This window comes from Phodopus roborovskii, unplaced genomic scaffold (assembly GCF_943737965.1).
Source record: "Phodopus roborovskii unplaced genomic scaffold, PHOROB, whole genome shotgun sequence".
Taxonomy (NCBI): Eukaryota; Metazoa; Chordata; class Mammalia; order Rodentia; family Cricetidae; genus Phodopus; species Phodopus roborovskii.
In genome coordinates this window covers 396,219-405,302 of record NW_026126000.1, presented here as the reverse complement: position 1 = coordinate 405,302, position 9,084 = coordinate 396,219, and the positions used below count along the sequence as shown (strand labels likewise).

General features: G+C 37.6%; 1 pseudogene; it reads right to left on the bottom strand.

Annotated features, from left to right (window-relative positions):
- Positions 1–8,373: 8,373 nt before the first annotated feature.
- LOC127218257 (uncharacterized) lies at positions 8,374–8,496 on the bottom strand (annotated as a pseudogene).
- Positions 8,497–9,084: the final 588 nt, after the last annotated feature.

Genomic DNA, 9,084 nt, shown 5'->3' with positions numbered 1-9,084 from the left:
ACTGAGAAATATAACTGGACATAATGTAGAGATTAATAGCCATTGGGGAGTCAATTCCTAATGGATACATTTATACCACAGCTCCTGCATCAGGAAATATGGCTCAAGAGGGGATGGAAATATTGCAAGGGCCAGAATACTAGGAAGTTTGCTATGATACAGACTCTCCTAGAAATGTGAACATAAACAAGACTGGAACAAGGGCACTATCAATAGATATGCAAAGGTGAAAGGGGAAAATTTCACAGGGTTGTTTGTATCCCAAGGCAAAGAATTGCAGGCAACTAATTACTACTGGGTGAGGGAGAATTGGCTTCTCCCAGAGATGAGCCTCCTTATTGCTTATCCAATAGAAAGTGGTCAGCCCTGAAATCATATTCACACAAACATCAAGATTGGAGTCATCAGGTTGTATTTATGTATTTTTGCATGCATTAAAGTAAAAGAGCTTATCAATTTGAGAATAGGCAATGAAATGAGATGGGTACATGAGGGAGAATGGAGGGCAAAGGAGAAGGGGAATATGTTATAACTCTATTTTATTATAAATGTATTTTAAAGGTGAAGAATGTCATCATGTCATCAGAAAACCTCTGAGGCCGATAGCATAAAATTTCCTTTATTGATATAAGCCTAATGTGGTGGTTTGAATTGGAATGGTCGACATAGACAGGTGTGTTTGAATGCTTGGACCATAAAAAGTGGAACTATTGGGAGGTGTGTCCCTGTTGGAGGAAGTGTGTCACTTTGGAACTGGACTTTGAGGTCTTACATGCTCAGGATATGCCCAGTGTGGCACACAGTCTCCTTCTCTCCTTCAGCTGCCTGTGTGAAGATATAGATGTAGAACTGCCTGCACGCTGCCATGTTTCCCATCATGACAGTAATGGAGTAAACCTCTGCAATCCCTCAATTAAATGTTTTCTGTTATAAGAGTTGGCATTGACATGATGTCTCTTCATAGCAATAATACCCTAGCAAAGAAACTAGCTACATAGTAAGAAGGGAAAAAAGACATATAGAATAAATAAAGGTAAAAATCCCAGAGGCAAATCATAGAAGAGAAACAGGTTAATATAAGTTAGAAAAACTGACTAGAAACAAGGGTAACTAAGGCCAGGCATTCATAAATAACAGTAAGTCTCTGCATTTATTTGGGAGTTGTGTGTCCAGTCACCAAAGAGAAAAAAATCCACCACCACCATAAAAACAACAAAACAACAACAACAAAACACAACTATACATGTCTTTGTTCCTGACCAGTACCATTAAAATCGAGTGGGTTATTTTGGCAGATTTTCCTCTGTTGAACCATCCTTGCAGCTACTTGATCATTGTGGAAGATTGTTTAAAATGTGTTTTTTAATTCAGTTTTCCAGTATTTTATTGAGTATTTTCGCATCAATTCTCATAAGGGAGATTGGCTTTAATTCTCTTACTTTGTTGCATCTTTGTTTGTTTTGGTATCAGGGTTAGTGAGGCCTCATAAAAAAAGAAGTTGGCAATATTCCTTATGTTTCTGTTGTGCAGAACAATTTGAGGAGTATTGGTATTAGGTCTTAGGTCTTCTTTGAAATTGTGATAGAATTCTGTGTGGAAACCATCTGGCCCTGAACTTTTTTTTTTTTTTTTTTTTTTTTTTTTTTGATTGGGACACTTTTAATGTTTTAATGACTGCTTCTATTTCCTTTGGAGTTATGGGTCTATTTACATTAATTTAACTATGGTAAGTGGTATCTTTTAAGAAATTTGTTCATTTCTTTTAGGTTTTCCAATTTTGTGGAGTACAGGTTTTTGAAGTATGACATAATAATTCTCTTCATTTCATCAGAGTCCATTGTTGTGTCCCCCTTTTGCTTCTGATTTTTAAGGTTTGGTCTATCTTATTGATTTGTTCAAAGAACTAAGTTGTTGTTCTATTGATATGGGAACATGAGGGAACAGGATGGTCAATTTGGGGTCAGGATGAAGGGGGAGTATAATGAAGGATATATCTTGATAGAGGCGGGCATTATGGGGTTAGGGAGAAACCAGTGCTAGGAAAACTCCCAGGAAATCACAAGGATGACCCTAGCAATACTGGAGAGAGTACTTGAACTGGCTTTTCCATGTCATCAGATTGGTGACTACCAAAATTGTCATCATATAGTCTTCACCTAGTTCCTGATGGAAGCAGATGCAGAGATCCACAGCCAAACACTGGACTGAGCTCTGGTAGTCCAGTTGAAGAGAGGGTGGAGGAATTATATGAGTAATGGGGTGGGCAAGATCATGACTGGAATCCCACAGAGAAAGCTGACCTGAACTAGTGGGAGCTTATAGATTCTGAACAGACAGCTAGGGAGCCAGCATGCGACCAACCTAGGCTATCTGCATCTGGGTGACAGTTGTGTAGCTTGGTTTGTTTGTGGGACCCCTGAAGTGGGACTAGGACATGCCCTGGATGCATGAGCTGGCTCTTTGTAACCTATTCCCTATGGTGGGATATCTTGTTCAGCCTTGATGCAGAGGGGAGGAGCTTGGTTCTGCCTCAACTTGATGTGCCATGCTTTGTTGATTCTCATGGAGGACTTACCTCATCTGAATGGAGATAGATGAGGAATGGATGTGGCCAGGGGGTAGAAGGGATGTGGGGGGATGGGAAGAGAGGATAGAGGTGAAACTAGATGGTATATAAAAAATAATAAAAGGTTATGGATAATAAAAACAGGGTTGAGGAACAAACACAAGCCTTGCTACATCAGGTGGTCCACTATTATGGTGAGAAAATATATGGTGGGATATGAGAGAGGTGGGGCGGTTCATGTCCTGTGGTTAAAAGCAGATCTGAAGAGGTCAAGACAATGAGGAGTGGCCATGGTGATGTCTGGACCTGGGTTGCTTCCAAAGCCCATGTCTGGATCTGTGGCACTGCTGCATCTAAGATCTGTGTTGATGCCCATGGCTCCTGTTAGCACCAAAGGCTGAGAGGATAGGACTGTGGAGTTGTTCCTACCCCTCTCTGGCTTTGGTGTTTAGGAAAGAATCTCCTACACCTTGCCTGGGCAGCATAATAGAGACAGCCATGTTTTGGGGGATGTGAGCGAGCTGGCCCTGAGAGCACAAGAGTAGGAGAGCTGGTCCTGTCTTTTTCTTCGATGTGGTGGCATGAATGAATTAAAACGCCCTCATCTCTTAACCCTCATCACCTGTTGCAAGCCAGAGAACTAGTCCAGTCCCTTATTAGCTTCAGCTAGGGAAAGTGGGCCTTACAACTTGGTTAGCATACTAGTGTTGACCCTGTCAACAGGGGCACAGGTGAGACAGCTCTGAGGGCATGAGCATGGGAGAGCTGACCCCCACTACTTGTCTGTCATGAAGCCACATGGACAAGAGAGAGAGATGGCCCCTTCTTCCCCCTTCTTGTTTGCCACCCGAGGCAGACAGGAGAGATGACACCCATGTCACAGGAGTGGAAGATGGGATCCTGCCCTTCACCGGTCAGCTGTACCAATCAGGAGGATAGTCCCTGTACCTCAACTTAGCAGCACAGTAGAGCTGACACTGTTGCAAGGCATGGGTGAGCTGGGCCTGAGGTTGCCAGAGTGAGAGAGTTTGCCCTTTCCACCTCATCTGCATCTGCCATGTGGTTGGCAAAGGCAAGGGAAAGATGGCCTCTCTTCCTTGTTCCTTGCCACCTGCAGCAGGCAGAGGGCTGACACGCCCCTTACCAGTTGCAGCACTTGGGAAAGTGGGCCCTGCATCTTACCTGTGCAACATAGTAGAGCTAGATGTGGCGGTGTAGGTGTGGGTGCACTGGCCATGAGGGTGTGAAAGCACCCTTGCTCCTCGATGCATAGGGTGAACTAGCTGGGGCAGTGCTAGACAGCTCATCCTGATGATGAGGATGGGGAACAGCTGGAGGGCTGACCAACCCTGCAGCTACTCAGGCACAGAAACAGGGCTATGGGTCCACCCCATCTGTGATCTGCTGGAGCACATGAAGCAAAGCTGCAGGATCTCTACAACACAGGGCAATAACAGGGCATCCAAAAGGAGTCTCAGTGAGGGCCCAGCACTGATAGCATAGCAGAAATCAGAGACCTTGAACCAAAGCAATGATTCTTTTCAACAAACACAAGTAAAGACATATGGATAAAGGGGTTTACTGTATGACTCATTGTGTCATACTACAGATTCCATGATGAGATTTTTCCTTTTTTTCTGTTGTTGTTCTTTTTCTTCTTTCTTAAATTTTACTTAATTTTATTTGGGGAAGGAGGTTACAAGGGCAGAGTAGATACAAAGTGACAAGAAGATGGATGGAATCAAGATGCACGATGTGAAAGCCAAAATAATAAACAAAATGTTGGAAAAAAACAAGAATAGCAGTACAAATTGTAAAATGAAAATCAAAGCAAATTAATTGAAAAAAGAAACTCAAAAAGACAAAAGCCTCCAAGACAAACCAAATAGTACTCAAAGATAGAATCTGCTTTGTGTTGACCAACTAGTCCAGGGCATGGGCCCTGACCTGTAGTGTGGTTGATATAACCAATGATACTCCATTGAAATAAACTGTTTTTCCCTTTTCCAGAAGGTATCAACTACAAATAGCTTCTTCCTTGTACACTTGCCTTTTTCAGAGCTGGTGTTTCATCAGATTTGAACCGGGGTAGATCTTGGGCATGGTATAACAGTCTCTGTGAATTTTTAGGTTTATCAGTTTTGTTGTATATGGAAGACTTTCTTTAGGGTCACCTACAATCTCTGGCTCTTAGAATTTTTCTGCCTTTTCTTCTGCATAGACACTCGAGACATAGGGTATTGTAAAGACATCCCATTTAGAGTGGAGTACTCCCTGCACATTTCCAAGTTTTGGGTCGCTGTGTTAATTCCCATTTATTACAAGGTGAGGCTTCTCTATTGGAGCGCCCATGACTCACGAAGACTAGACACCTATAAGTTCCTCTTATCAAATAAAGAAAACAGAGGAAGAAAGAATAATAGTATTTATTTAACAATAATATTGCATTAAGAATGCACATGCCACAGTAAACTGAGAATATATGAAAAGGTTGAGGCAAAGGCACTATTTAAAGACAAATGTGAAGATTGCAATATTTATATTGAAACAAAAATCTGTGGTCATAATGATTAATGACAATAATGATATGCTTAGGTTGAACAAACAGCTCCATTATGGATCTACTTTTGTATGATATTATAGTGTGTGTGTAAGACTTTTAATGTCAATTGTATTTTGTAACAGCTATCAGAAATCATGACTGAAAACACTTCAAAACCTTTCTTTTTATTTACTTTTTTGTTCACTTTTGTTACTTTTGTTCACTTTGTTCAGTTTTTTGTGACTCTATTTTGTTTCTGGAAACTTTTTCTCATTCTCTTCATTTGATTGAAGTTATACTCTGAAAATTTGATTTACCAACCATCACATAGATTGGTATTGGTGGTCTCTCATTGTTGAGATGGACCTTGGTTCTCTACTAGTTGTCAGTAAGTTGTGTTTCAATGAGGGATGCCTGAACTAATCTATGACTGTGTACCATGTCCAAAACCTCTTTAGATATATTTGAGCAGCCAAGGAGGTACTGAATGGGTTGTTTTCACGCTAAATTTAAATAGAATTTGTTCTTAACTTCAGGAATGTCTTATATTGCCATCTAAAATCACAGGGTCACTTTTTTATAGTTACACTTCTGTAGAATTTTGACAGGCAATTGCAACAAAGCTTAAAATGGAAAATTCAAAACAAGGAGAAAAAGTCCCAATTTGTATAATAGTTTTGAACCAAGAATCTATTTTTGTCTTGCCATAACAGCGTTTGCTAAAGATAACCAAAGACAATATAATTTACTTGTAAAAATGAGTTTTGTTTTGTGAAAATTCTGTGTTTAAGAGTAGAGATGTAGGGGCTGGAGAGATAGCTCAGCAGTTAAGAGGCTGCTCATGCACAGGAACCAAGTTTGATTCCAAGTATCTACATGGCAGGTCACAATTTACTGTAACTTTTGTCCCAATAGATCTGAAAAGCTCATATGGCCTTCTAGAGCACCATACATACATGTGGTGCACAGATTTTATGAATAAGTGGTTTTTTATAAAGAGAACTTTAGCTAATATATAGTCTTTTTAATGAATTTGTTTGCAAGTGTTTAGAAAAAACATCAAAATTGTAGATGATAAAAGTCTTGGACTACTACTAAAAATAAAATTAAACTATATGGATTTTAGACCTAGAGCAAAGGATCATCAGCCTATAATTCACACTGCCAGAGGAACTAGGATACAAGACAGATTCTAAGAGATTCATTAAAGAATATTTGAATTATTGAATTAATAGCCATCTATTTAACATGTGTAACTATTCAAATTTAACTAAGTGTAAAATAACTACTTAAAAGACTGCAAAGATATTTAACTCTCTGTGTCAGTTTGTCTAAATAACAAGGAAACAACTACAGAAGAAGTGGTAAGATATTACATTAACTTGAAACAACATCTTTGCTATCAAGTATGCTTCTGTAAACTTTATTAGAAAAATATTAATATCTTAAGAAAAACTAGCATTAAGCATGAAGAATCAGTTTTCTGGGTCTAGATTAATTAGTTTCCAACTGTTAAAAATGCTGCAAACAATTCCTTTAGTTATAGCTCACTTGATCACAAAGACGTTTCTGTAATAAAATTCACCTTCACAAATTTGTACCATGCTCAGACCCCATTAACCCTGTTGTTCAGTCGTGTCTTTCCTTCTTTATACTCATGGAAAAGCCAATCATTCTACAAGACAAATGTTGTATGCTGTGCAGTTCTTTTTATATAAAATCATCTCTTTTAAAACACAATCCTATCTATATATGGATAATTTTATTAATATCTTCTCATTATTTTCACAGTGGCTTCTGTCTGTTCTGTATCCTTTCTTAAATTTATATTTTCATTTGTTAAGAGTCTCCAAACTCAATGAAATAGCATATTTTGAATTTCATGTTACCTAATTGCATAAAAATACAACTTAATTTCTTTATGTGTTTTAAAGAAGTATTTATTTTGGCGTGTATGTATGATATGTATCATACAGTACATAAATAATATATAATATATGTAATATATATGGGGATATAGTATGTGTGTGTGTGTGTGTGTGTCTTTGTGTTTGTGTGTGTTTATGCTTTGGTCAGGGACAAATTTGTGTTATCAGCTCTTTTTTACATCACAGGTTCCACAGATGAAACTCAGGTCACCAGACTTGTGTGACAAGCATGTTTATTTACTGGGAAGTCCCAATGATTCTCTGTTCTTGTATTCTTTGCACACACAGTTACCCATATTATTTAGTACTTTTTATCATTACTCACTTTGCTTTTCAGTAACCTGAGTTAATTTTTCAGAATGTGGCAAAGCAAGAGGCGGAGTCTACAGAATACTCCTTCAAAAAAAAAATCTAGATATCAGATTCAGTTCATTACTCTGTTAATCATAGTGTAAATTATTGTAGACACTTTGGAAACCAGTATGGGAGTTCTTCATAAATCTGAAGCTGACATTGTTTTGAAGTCTACTTTACTAGCATTTGCAAATGAAGTATAACAGAGTGATGTTAACATCATGAATATCATGTAGACCCTTAAGTAAAATCTTTAGTTATGGTTCATCACAGATAGGTTGACATCTATCTTTTTCCTGAAGTGATTTTCTCTATGTATTTGTGTGTATAGTTATTTGGTATCATGTTATCACAACTGATTTTGTATTATTGTTTTCCATTATGACTAAAGATATAAAAACAAACTTCTATTTCCAATTTAGAAAAGCACTAAAACTAGAGCAATCATATGGGTCACATCCAGAAATATATAAAAAATGCTTTATCAATGTACCACAGAGATTTCTTCTCATCCAAAGTTGTGGAAGCACTGTTCACAGTGGTGAGGGCATGGAATCAGCCTCCATTCTATCAACTAATGAATACATAAAATATGACATTATATATGGAGGTGTATTGGAAGTTTATTAATGGAGATTTATTTAGCCATAAAGAAGAATAAAATATAGTCATTTTCAGGAAAATGAATGGAATTAGAGGTTATCATATTTTGTGTTATATGTGGAAACAAGTGAATAAACAAACAGCCTAAAGAATGGAAAATATTGTTAGCTTTACATCTAGAGTATATAAAGACCTGAAAAATTAAACACATAAATACCCCTGAGATAAAGTAGTCAGTAAATGGGAAATGAAATAAACAGAATTTCACATATATTTATGTATGTACATATCTGATGTGAAAACAGAATGGGGTATGTTTGGCAAGAGGAATGGGAGTGAGTGGATGTGGTCAAACTAGTTGCCATATGTAAACTATATCATTAGGGTGCACATCATTTTGTACAATGAATATATTCAGATACAAATTTAAAAATAATTATCTATTAAACTGATAAGAACAGATACTACACTTGATCTTAGCCAAAAGGACTTTGGGAGCACATTCCCCATGGAGGGACACTACCCAAACCTAGAGGCAAGAGGGAGGGCCTAGTCCCTACTCCAAATGACTTGACAGATTTTGTTGACCCCTCCTGGAAGGCCTCAGCCTCCCTGTGGTGTAGGGGGGAATTGGATGGGAGGGTGGTTGGGGACATGGGAGGGATGGAGGGAAGGAGGGAGAGAGGGACAGGAAATTGGGATTGATATATAAAATAAGAAAAAAATAATAAATAAAAATAAAAAATATTTATACACCCAAATATATATTTTAAAAATACAATTTAATGAGACAGTTGTATTGTACAATTGATATTTTAGCATTTTAGTTTATTTAGAAAACTATGTTTTACATCTGCTACTTAATGTAGCATATTGTAATTAAAATGTCAAATTAATACATACTAATTATAGATCTTAATGGATTAAGTATAATATTGCCATACAGCCATCAAACACACACTGATTAAATCCAACTATAGTACTCTTTCCAGTCACTGGTGATCACGATTCTACTGTCAGGTGGAACTTTTTATTTTCAGGTTATGAGGAACCATGTATGTGCCTTTCTGATTTTCAGTTATTGCACTTAT